General features: G+C 40.6%; 2 long non-coding RNA genes across 2 annotated transcripts; both read left to right on the top strand.

Moving 5' to 3' along the window:
* Positions 1-2447: 2447 nt before the first annotated feature.
* On the top strand, positions 2448-5883 carry LOC124667832. Its single transcript, XR_006991420.1, has 4 exons — positions 2448-2592; positions 3034-3434; positions 3790-4184; positions 5495-5883. It is a non-coding gene; the product is annotated as an uncharacterized LOC124667832 (long non-coding RNA).
* Positions 5884-6330: 447 nt separating this feature from the next.
* On the top strand, positions 6331-8304 carry LOC124667831. The gene is made up of 3 exons (XR_006991419.1): positions 6331-6564; positions 7402-7430; positions 7563-8304. It is a non-coding gene; the product is annotated as an uncharacterized LOC124667831 (long non-coding RNA).
* Positions 8305-11540: the final 3236 nt, after the last annotated feature.

Here is an 11540-nt window from a genome sequence, read left to right as displayed (position 1 = left end):
TTATAATTTGGCGGCACCTACTTTTGCTATTTGGTGGTTTCTACTTTGGCTAAATTTCTTATCTACACTCGAAGACTTCATCATGCATCGACTTCGTCGTGTTCAAAAAGCTAAGTGTTCTTTTATTTTGCACAAAGTTGATTATCGTTTACTTTCGTCGCACCCGACAATTGGGGGCTGCGCAGCATGTATTCACTTTACATATCATTGAATCTGAGCATCTGACACCGCATGCGAAAAAGAGAGTCAAGGAAAAGATAGAAAGAGTTTGTTTATTTGTGCAGGAGAAAGCAAATTTAAAAGTATGCAAGTTCTTGAGCCTATGTCCGGATGCGCGCACCCGAAAAAATTATCCTCAAAGAGAACCCGACGAAATCTTCTTCAGGGAGGAAGCCGATGAAATCAAGAGAGAACCCGATGAATCTTCTTCAGGGAGGAACCCGACGAAATCAAGAGAGAACCCGATGAATCTTCTTCAGGGAGGAACCCGACGAAATCAAGAGAGAACCCGATGAATCTTCTTCAGGGAGGAAACCGACGAAATCAAGAGATAACCCGATGAATCTTCTTCAGGGAGGAACCCGACGAAATCTTGAGAGAACCCGACGAAATTGTCTTCAAGACAGGACTCGATGAAATCTTATTTAAGGAGGACCAGAAAAATTATCTTCAAGGAGGTCCCGAAGAATTATCCTCAGGGAGGACCCGAAGAATTATCTTCAAAGAGGACTCGAAGAATTATCCTCAAAGAGGACCCGAAGAAATTTTCCTGAAGGAGGAACTCGACAAAATTTTCATCAAGGAGAAAAAAAAAGAAAAAAAAGAGAGAGATGGACAAATCTTCGGGTCCATTGACTCGTCATATTCTTCCGAGCAAAAGCATCGGTGATGAACCCGACAATATAGAAGAATCCAATATATTCGGCTGTCTCATCACGCCCGAGAGAAAAATAGAAGAACCCGCAAAATGGGTCATTGCATCAGCCGAACAAGGCACTCGACAATATATTCTCAGAACGCCAAAGTTGCGATCAATTTCGAATGCCGCAAATTTGCGAAGGTAAGACCCCGGATCCGTTCGCTGGGCGTGGCATCGCCGAAGACTCGCGCTCGCTACTTTTATCCGTATCAACGGATACGAAGAAAAATCCTAACGGACGCGTTAGGTACCCGATAAACATGACTCGGGACTCGACGGAATGGTAAGACCTTAAGCGGCACTCGTCGAAGTTTACACCAGTATCCCGAGATCATGTCCGGGGACGTGATCTTGAAGTAGGTTTTTGCGGATTTCCACTAGAGCGAGTTAACTAGTACCTGATCCGTCAGATGAACTAGCCCCAATTACCATTATCCCTGTACAATATAGATATGGATGTCAAATAAAAATAGCAACGGCCTAGAGTCGATAAAAAGAGGGGCTGCGCCCAGAAATATGGTTAAGTTCTTTATCGAGTAGTACAACTTGAGCCTATGCCTAGGTGCAAACACCTGCCCATAGGCTCGGGGGCTACTCTTATCGAGAGTATTGTTCACCCTCCCGATAAGATACAAGAAAGAGGAAAAATTGTGAAGTCGATTACAAGCAAGTTGAGCCTACACCCAAGTGCAAACACTTGGCTGTAGCCTCGGGGGCTACTCCCATCGGGAGCGCTGGTCGCGCACCCGATAGAAAGATAACTTCGACAACATCTACGGCAATTCAGGTTTGTAGACTCAACTCGACTCGAGTCGAGCCTACTCCCATCGGGAGCACATGGATTTCATCAAGTCTTCCAGAAATATAGTTAAGTTCTTCATCGAGTAGTACAACTTGAGTCTATGCCTAAGTGCAAGCACTTGCCCATAGACTCGGGGGCTACTCCCATCGGGAGCGCTGCCGCGCACCCGATAATTTCAAGAATCGTCGACATCATCTACGCTACACAAGATCTACGACATGGACCTCGCCTTGTATTTCTTCGACTTCGGAAATGGTTATGCTTGGAGTTTCTACGCAAGTCTTCGACTTCCCTATAAACTCGGGGGCTACTGACATGGGCATACCCTTCGGGTACCCATTATTAGTATACCTGGCTCGGCCCAATATGGAGAAGACTCAATATGGAGAAGGCCCAACAAGGCAACCCGAAGAAGTAGTCGACTAGGACTCTTGTAAAACCCTAGGTTGGTTGCATATATAAAGCTAGCCGGGGCACCCGATAGAGGGGAGACCAACAGATAGACAGAATATAGACAACATAGCTCCGCCTACGGCGGCACCCTGTAAACATATCGATAATCATATAATGGATTGCTAGCAGCACGTAGGGATCCTCCACCGAGGGGACCCAAAGCTGGGTACGTCGTGTGCCTAATCTCGTCCCCGGAATCTCCATCGTCGCTCTTCCCGAAAACCCTAGTCTACAATACGTAGGCATTGCCGAGGTATTCCCTTGTCACCTGCTGCACCACGACGTGGAGCTCATCTGGAGCCCATCGGCGGAACGGCGGCCCGCAGAAGTAGCGTCGTCTGTTGCTTGAGCTGCCGCCACACGCTGTCTTGTCGCTAGGAGGAGCGTGTCGGTACTCCACATGAGGTGACAGCTGAAGGTAAAGCCTTTTTTTCTCTAATCCCCTGTTGGATCTAGATGAGTTCACGCAGCATGAATCGAATTGATTCACTGCTTACTTTTTTCTCAACACGTTGGGAGATTTCAAGGACATGCAGGACAAGAAGCACATGGCAGCCTACCTCAACTCTAGACAAAACCTGCATTATATAGTTGTGTTCATCTAAAGATCTTGTTTATATATCATGAAAGAGCTTGAAAATTCTATGTTCTGTCTACTCTCGATGAACTTCTTCTATCATGTTTTGAAGTACAAACATTTGCACTATCCCATTCCAGTTACTTGCCTTAATTTGGTTTTTCTATGTGTACTTCCTTTTAATCAAGATTTCCTTATAATTATTTTTGTCATATGCTCTACCTCAAGAATTTCTTTTAGATTTCTTTCTTCCCATTTCCAATTCTAAATGCATTGTTTTAGGATCGAAAGAGGAAGGTTTTTGCGCTGGAATTCAAATGGACATTTATCAGGTTAGTAATTGGGTTATTATTATCATTTACCACTGATATGTTTTTATTTCTCAAGTTAGTTGAGCATGTATGATGAGAATTTTCTCCTTTTCTTCGTAGGTTCAGAAAAATACGCCTTACATGGCACACAGTTTACTAGATTAGACATAAACTGAAATTATTATTACTTGTCCTCGGCTCATATTTTGGTTTTTCAAGTGTATCCCAGTGAGTAACATGGTCCCCTTCCCCAGATACCTACCTCAAGAATTTCTTTTAGATTTCTTTCTGCCCATTTCCAATTCTAAATGCATTGTTTCAGGATTGGAAGAGGAAGGTTTTTGCGCTGCAATTTAAATGGGCATTGATCAGGTTAGTAATTGGGTTATCATTATCATTTATCTCTGAAATATGTTTTTATTTCTCGAGTTAGTTGAGCATGTATGATGGGAATTTTCTCCTTTTGTTCATAGGTTCAGAAAATACGCCTTACATGACACACGGATTACTGAATTAGACATAAACTGAAATTATTATACTTGTCCTCGGCTCATATTTTGGTTTTTCAAGTGTATCCCAGTAACATGGTCTCCTTCCCCAAATACCAATTTATTATTTGATTGGGTTGCAGTGAATGAATTGTTGTGCAGTTCTTAGACAGTGAAGCTATTATTTAAATTCAAGGGTGCATTTTTAGTAACTTGCGCAAATTATTGTGGGTGTCCAGCATTTTAGTCCTGCATCAACGATGGCCTAGCCATGCAGCCAGCATTAGGACAGAGCCACATCAACGGCGATGAGATCTCCGATGTGTTTTGCTCTCGATGGTCTGATGCAACCTTTGGGATTAGAAGATTGTTGCCATTGTATGTAGGAGCACCAGCCTGATCCATTGGAAGGAGCAGCCGGCACCACCGCCAGGCGTTCATCCTCACCTTGGCAAGGTTGTGGTGCCCTTGGTTACTCTAGGTGTTATTCAGCCCAGATTGTTAGCATGGATTTATTTTCTAGGTGTTGATTACTTGATTGTGCTGACTACTCACTATTTCACTTTTTACTTGAATGAGTCAAGCGTTTTAAGTGGAAGATTGGGGTGAAATCTTGTTCTCCGAGTAAGCAAAGGTTTGAAATAGGCCAATTAAGGTCATTCATATTGCTTAATGTATATATGATGCTACTGTCCATTCTTCTATTAGTACCATTACAATCAAATCTCGTGTGTAATGTTACAATATATGTTGATGTTTTCATGATATGGTGGAAGGGTTATTATGAGCGGCAGGGTCACATGATAAATGAGATACAAATGTAGTTTAATATTAACATGAGGTGAAAATATGCTGCGTACTTAGGTTCATCACTTCAGTCAGTAGTTACTGTCCTATGATCCATTTTACTTTTTTCTTCGCCTCGTTGTACATGAAGCACCACATTCAAAGTATAACTGGTATATGCTCATTAGAAGTCTTTGCAGTGTGTATGCCATTTTTATTAGATGTATACATTTTGACAGTTGTTCTCTGAATAATCTTTCTGTACATATGTAAACACGATCATATGTTGTACTTATTGTCTACAGATTTTTTTTTGCCATACCAGCGTGTTTCTTATTTGATGGACTCTTTCGCTTTTTTCTGGTATTAAGTGCTATGGTTGCTGCCATGTTCGTGTGCACGCTACTCTAGCCAGATCATACATCTACCATTATTGCTTAATATGAAACATTTCGTGTAGTAGGCCGACCTGTTAAATCTTGGTGAGTTGGAAAGTCATTGTACTTTAAACTCTGGTTTTTGTTCAAACATTAGCTGTGAAATGTGATCTCAACTACATGTATTTTCTAGCGCTTCACAACCATCTCTTCTGTATTTACTTGCAGCTTGAGATGCATATGTGTTGCATTTTTATGCATTGGAAAAAATAGGGAATCCCTTTCTGCCTAATGTAGATTTTTTTTAATTTACGAAAGAGAGAATGCCCTACTGTAGATGCTACAGAGCTTTAGGTGTGCACTTTGATATATTCCTATAATTAGGAGTGCATGGCTTTAGTCATTAATTAACTGAAAACGCCTAAAGCTTTTAGTCGTTAACTGAAATAACCTATTTGTGTTGTGATGTGCTTACTTAGTATGCTAGAAAGAAAACAATTAATTGGTTTGTTGGAGATTTCTTCCTTATTCTTCGGGAGTGCTACCATCTTTCTGAGCTTTCTGTTGGGTATGTGGCTACATTTTTATGCTATAACCATAGTAGTTTTGTTTTTCATTCCTTGGTTCCATCCTCCACTAGAGCCTTTTGTCAAGATCTATAGTGCTCGTTTGCTGCAGTGGACTAGAGGCCTTTCTTAGTTTTCTCTCTGTATCATTATGAAATTACAAGTAGATGTTGTGCGCCGATTCATGTTTACATCTTGCACTTGTCGTACAGCAGATCCATGAAATTGTCCAAAGGTGTCCAGGAGCTGGCTCTAAGGGAAGTTCTGATGATCCTTCTCTCCGCCAATGGATATATTCTGTCTAAGGCAAGTTTTAAACTTCCAGAAAGACACTGCAGTGATGATTTGGCTGGAGTCTATGGAGCCAAGTTTAATCCTATGTACAAAATACAAGGAGGAAAGGTGAATCAAGGTAAATGAAGTCAAAAGCATCAGCACCTCTAAATTTGTTCCAGCTACATTATTCTGATTCATAATATTTAAGATATTTGAATATTCTGCTAATGCACAGAATACATTCAGTAGTTGTGAGTTTCTTGCTCTTATAATGTGACAACAGGTTGTTTCAATTTCCAAGAGTATTTCTTATGGTCCAGTTTTCTTGCTAATATCAACCCTACTTTTAAATCTGTTTCCACCAGGTTATAAGGTTTCTCTCAGGAAGCTTCTCAACAATTTAGGATGTATCACGGCCTTCTCTCCACTGGCAGATCAGCCGTAATGCAAATGCATTGTTTCCTTCACATCACTCCAAGCAGCGGCTACATGTACCATGTTTTAACTCTGTAGTATTGGGCATGCCATGAAAACGAGCAAAAGATAGATTAGATCTCATGGTACAGTAGGCATGGTAGATGCTATTCTGCTGCATTATTGCAACGAACAGATTTCCATTGATATGATTAATTCTATGGTCAAGCTTGCAAATAGAAAATAGTAGTATGAGCTGGCGGAGTTTGAAGCAAAGCTGGTAATCAAGTAGTCATATTTAATTCAGGTTCATTAAGCTAAAGCTTATAAACATTAATATGGTAGGATGGCATGCTGGCATGCTGCTACATTAGCATGATTTAGTTTTCTAACCGAGGTGAATATATGACTGAATTTAACCATGATTTAGATTGTTGGCATAACATATCAGTTGGCGCAAAGATGATCATACCATGCTTTTCTATATTGTTTCCGTTGCACTCATAGGCAAAACCAATTTCTGTCCAATACATGACTGGCAGCGTAGAACATGGCCAGGAGCTAGGCCAGGACTATCACATTGGAGCATACTCAGGTGAAGTGATGCACTTCTTATCTACCATGATCACACATTGATTCAGTTTGTTTATGAATGTTGTTTCACCATTGACTTTTACAGTCAGATGTTTCCATTTCTCAATCAAGGCTCGAGAGTTCTACAATATAAATACTAATTATTGCTTAAAATATTTGTAGACTGTTTCTTTGATGTTAGAAAGATACAAAGCGATAACAAAGAGGCTTATTAGTATTGACATCCACCATTGACAAAGACTGGACATTAAAATCTTAAATAACTCAAACTTAAGCATCAACGCAATTATTTTGGTTCAGGGAAACCATTATGCTGTGTACAAACAACAGTGCATCTATTTTTTGGGCCTCTATCCATCCCATGTTTTCATTTTATGTATTACCTAAAATCTTAATCTATATAGTTTTGAATTTGCAAAATTACCTTCTATCACTTGGGATATTACGGTTAGTTGGCTGCTGATTTTATTTCATGATCAAGTTCCCTGTAGATATTGAATGGTTGAAGGATATACCATCAATAACAGCGAGAAAGAGTGCCTCGGTAGATTTCCAGGAAAAAACGGTTAAAAGGTGAAACTAGCCATGCTTTTAATGTACTCCTCTTTTCTGTTTGGCCTTCCGGAGTTCTAAATAATTTCCTCTTTTGCACATGGTAATCAGCCATTTGCATATAATTGTTTTGTTAAAAAAGAGTGAACTCAGTTATATACTTGGCTTTGCCAGAATTACTGTGTGATTCCATTTTGCTTTCCTTTTCTCCTATATACTTATACACTCGGTGTTATAGTACTCATATTATATAATTATTATTAACCCACTGCATCAAATGTTTCAGGTTGCATTTGGTTCCCTTCCAGAAACCAGGTAATCACATCAGATATTTTTTTTTTGTATATGCAGTATAGAGAAAGTATTAAGCACAACCTGCTACAGTTTTGTTTTTCCTGCTTTTCTCTGTCATAATATTGCCTTCTCTTTATGTTGCTCCTATTATAGAAATTATTCGAGTATGAAGGAAATAAGATGATATTTTTGTATAGATCCATGATGCCTTCTTTCCTGCCCCGTCGACTTCAGATTTTTGTAAGAGCAGTCACTCCGGTTTGTGTAAAGGACATTTGAAATTGCGTTGAGCTGGTTGAACCTCCAAAATCTGCTGCCACGGGGAAGAAGGTAACCTTTCCTGGCCACTCGGGAGAGCCAGAGCCTTCTCTTAACGCCAAGAGTAAGAGTTAGAAGAAGTTATCTGCTGACTTGCACATCAACAACGAGTTTGTGGCATGCCTTAAAGGTGGTTCACAACTTTGGTTGGGGTATGCAAGGTCAAGAAGACAGACTGCATGAATCGGGAAATTGAGGCTGGGGTATGCAAGGTCAAGACTACAAATACTATGATAAATTATGATTTACTATTTGATCTGATGTTCCATGGCAATCATGGTGTGCAAACATGCATTAAATGATAGCTGAGGGACAACTATTGTAGGCTGTGAAGAGAGGCAATAATACCACGTATGGTGAATGTCTCCTAAGATAGCTGAATGAGAAGGACAGATAAATTGATGTGTGCGGGATACATTTTGCCAACTGGGCTTTGTGATGATTTGCATACAACGTAGTGAAGGAATCTGAAGGTTCTCATGTATCCCTAAGTATGAAGAGACCTTATGTATGAAATAGCAGTGTATTTTGATCTTAATATAAACTGTTGCTGCTATGTGTAACATTTTCCCCTGCATTCTCTCTATGTCTATTTATTGACTAATTATCTTCGGTTTGTATGAGTGCTTAGCATAGTGTTTTAACAATCTTATACCGATGCGAAAGGTGGGAGCTGCGATGGTAAGCTGCATCCCACTATATGTATTTCCTTTTGGAATGAGTAAGCCTTACCTTTTATTTGCTTTGCAGTGAACGACTAAGTATCAAACATGACTTAAGCGTCTATTCTTCCCGTTTCTTTCATTTTAACTTTTCATTTGCAGCTGATTTATGTTTCCTCCGGTGTAGCCTCTAAAGTCCATATTGTCACAATGACATGCTTTTGTAGGTTTGCTATGTTTGTAATTTCGCGTGCTTTATCCTAAGTTTGTCCTATCAACTTTGTTTTGTGAAACCTACGAAAGAGTATTATTTTTAGGTTCGTTATACAGAGTTTGCATTGGCACGAGTTTCACGGGATCGTGCGCCAAGGCGCACATCTAAATCTAGTGTACATAGTTCGCTAGTAGTTATGGCAACGTTTTGAGTTTTTTCGGTGCTTGTATACTGTTTTGGGTTGTATTTCCCTATAATATTACCACATATACCTACGAGCATAACAACTACGGTCACCTCTGCCACCCCGATAAAGAAAAAAACGAGAAAGTGAATTAGAGCAAGTATGTACCATCACATAGTTTTCTTTTCTATAGCATAGCACAAGTCTTACTAGTAGAAGAAAATTATTTGGTTACAATCCCATGACTGTACGCTAGTATATTCAGAAACATATTACTGAAGCTTCAATAAAAATGTTATAGCCCCACAAATCTGACTATTGTGAGTTTACATTAGATTTTCCAATCCAATTCATAGAATTTCCTATGGTTATAACAATTTCGCTTGTCTCTTATGATTAATGGCACAAACACTCTCTCTCCCTCCTTCACATATGAATATGACATTTGGGTATCAACAGAAGATGATGATGTGTCACACATCACTGATGATGATGTGTTTGTTGGACGCTAAAATAGAAAATAATGATACTCCGTATTAATAATTCAATCAACGAGCATAAAAAGAGATCATAATTTCTTGTTGGTATCACCGTTCCAGAAATATATTACGTTCGTCCAATTAATGGTAGTGATATTTTGACATGTCGTGCCTGAATATTCTAAACACTTTATACCCGTCCAACAAGAAACACATAACAATTAAAGTTACTCCATGACAAATCTGAGGTCACAATGTGTAGTGTAAAACAAGAGTCTGGTGTTTCTACGTGTTTGGGTTACCATGAGCTTGTTGGGTAGTTTGGGCATTCCTTGGCTCGCATCGGGCCAGCAAAAAATAATCCCTTTGATTTCGTGGGCTCACCCAAGTTGTTGAATTAACCGCTTCTTAAAGCACCCTCGGACAAGGTCCTCAAACAACGCCTAGATCGGCCGTTTCTACGAGGTCTGTCCCATTGTCTTCACTCCTCTGCTCAGCGGATGCAATCACTGCATGCTCACTCTCCCTTACACTACTCCACACACCGTCTCTTCAAATCAGCGCAAACATACTCCAAATCAAAATAAGTTGTACATGAAAAAGAAGCGTGTCGATGATATGAATCAATTCTGATAATCAGTTTCGAGTTTCGTCAGTCGTAAATCGTCAATTACGTGTATGAAGTTTTGATCCAATTTTACCAAATTTGTTGCAAACGCTCAACCGTTTGAAATTTCCTTTGTGGAGTACGTTTACCTCACCATTCCACATGACTTTCGTGTTAAAATTAAGGTTTTTGTTTAAGCGGACATAGACGCATAAATAAATGGCTCGCTAGTATACTCTAATTTCTATGTATATGTGAGTATATTTTGGAGTACTTTTGCTCAACTTCTCACTTGTCATCTTCGTGGACGGTGACATGGTGATGATAGGTGACAAATAAGAGGTGATAATCCATGGTGGTGGCGGCATGGTATGTTCGTCTTCGTGGTTGGCGACATGGTGAAGCTTGTGACCGGCGTGACCAGTGCTGTCATGGTGGTATTTAGCTTCGTGGTCGGCGACATGGTGATGCTTATGATGGGAGTGACCAGCGGTGTGATGGTGGTGTTAAACTTCGTGGTCGGCGACATGGTGATACTTGTGACTGACATGACCGGCGGTGTCATGTTGGTACTCAACTTCGTGGTCGGCGGCGTGGTGGTGCTTGTGACCGGCGTGACCGACGATGTACATAGGAGACATGGATTTCTACCAGCGCATGATGAGTACATAGGAGACAAGGATTTCTACCAGCGCATTTATTCTGATTTGATGAACTCTTTTTTATCTGATTCAGATTTGATGAGTTTATTCCTAAAAGGTTCGTTAGTAGTGCTGTAGCATTATAGAAGTTACACAAAATATATCAGTGATTTAATGAATGATCACGAAAAATTAGATTATACGAAACCTAAATTGATTAGACGGAACCTAGGTTTTGTGCAAATCACCCTAAAAAAGCTCTTGAAATAAATATTTGCATCTTTGATACTTACTCGTACCAATTCTAAAATATTTATATGCGACCTACATAAAAATAACAAAACGACCCAGGGCGGTGGGGAAAAGTTTCACATTTAGTTGTGCCCGTGCAAATCTGCAGACCAAAGTGTACTCGTTGCAGACAGTCTCAAATCATAGATTTATCGCGAGACATTGACCACAGGATCCAAGTATGATGAGCAGGCGACTTTTCTCCCTACCGGCTGTTGCGTCGCGTGGCGACCAGTACAAGTCTACTGTGCGAGGACATGGGGGGCATGAAATGAGAGGACGTACGGCGATCCAATGGCTCCACCGGCAAAGGTTGGCCGTCGTCCAAGGTGATGTCCCGTCTGGTACAGACGCTGAACTTTCAACCATGCACAGGAGTTGAGCGCAAAACGGATCGATATCACGCTGCTGGATATGTCGAGGATGCTCGTGATATCTAGGTCCATACACGTAAAGTGCGCTCAGAATGGTCAGTCTCGTGGAGTGACGCTCCGAGACGGCGAGACGTGCCCACTGACCTACTGAAAGTTTCAGTCTGAAACGTCCACCGCCAGAAAATACGAAACCCAGCATCAGCTAAACCTACAGCTTATTAGCTGCGCGGCAACTTGCAATTGCTTCTTCCGTAACAAGGGATACGTCCATCTCACTTTCCGTCCGGTGCACAAATTAGAGCAAAATATTGTGGTGCCCTACGCCTGCACAATCGTCTGCAATTTGCTAATCGTCGCTCTT

Source organism: Lolium rigidum, chromosome 6 (genome assembly GCF_022539505.1).
Source record: "Lolium rigidum isolate FL_2022 chromosome 6, APGP_CSIRO_Lrig_0.1, whole genome shotgun sequence".
Classification (NCBI taxonomy): Eukaryota; Viridiplantae; Streptophyta; class Magnoliopsida; order Poales; family Poaceae; genus Lolium; species Lolium rigidum.
Note: the sequence above shows the minus strand (reverse complement) of the source record. Positions and strands in the feature narration are given on the sequence as shown.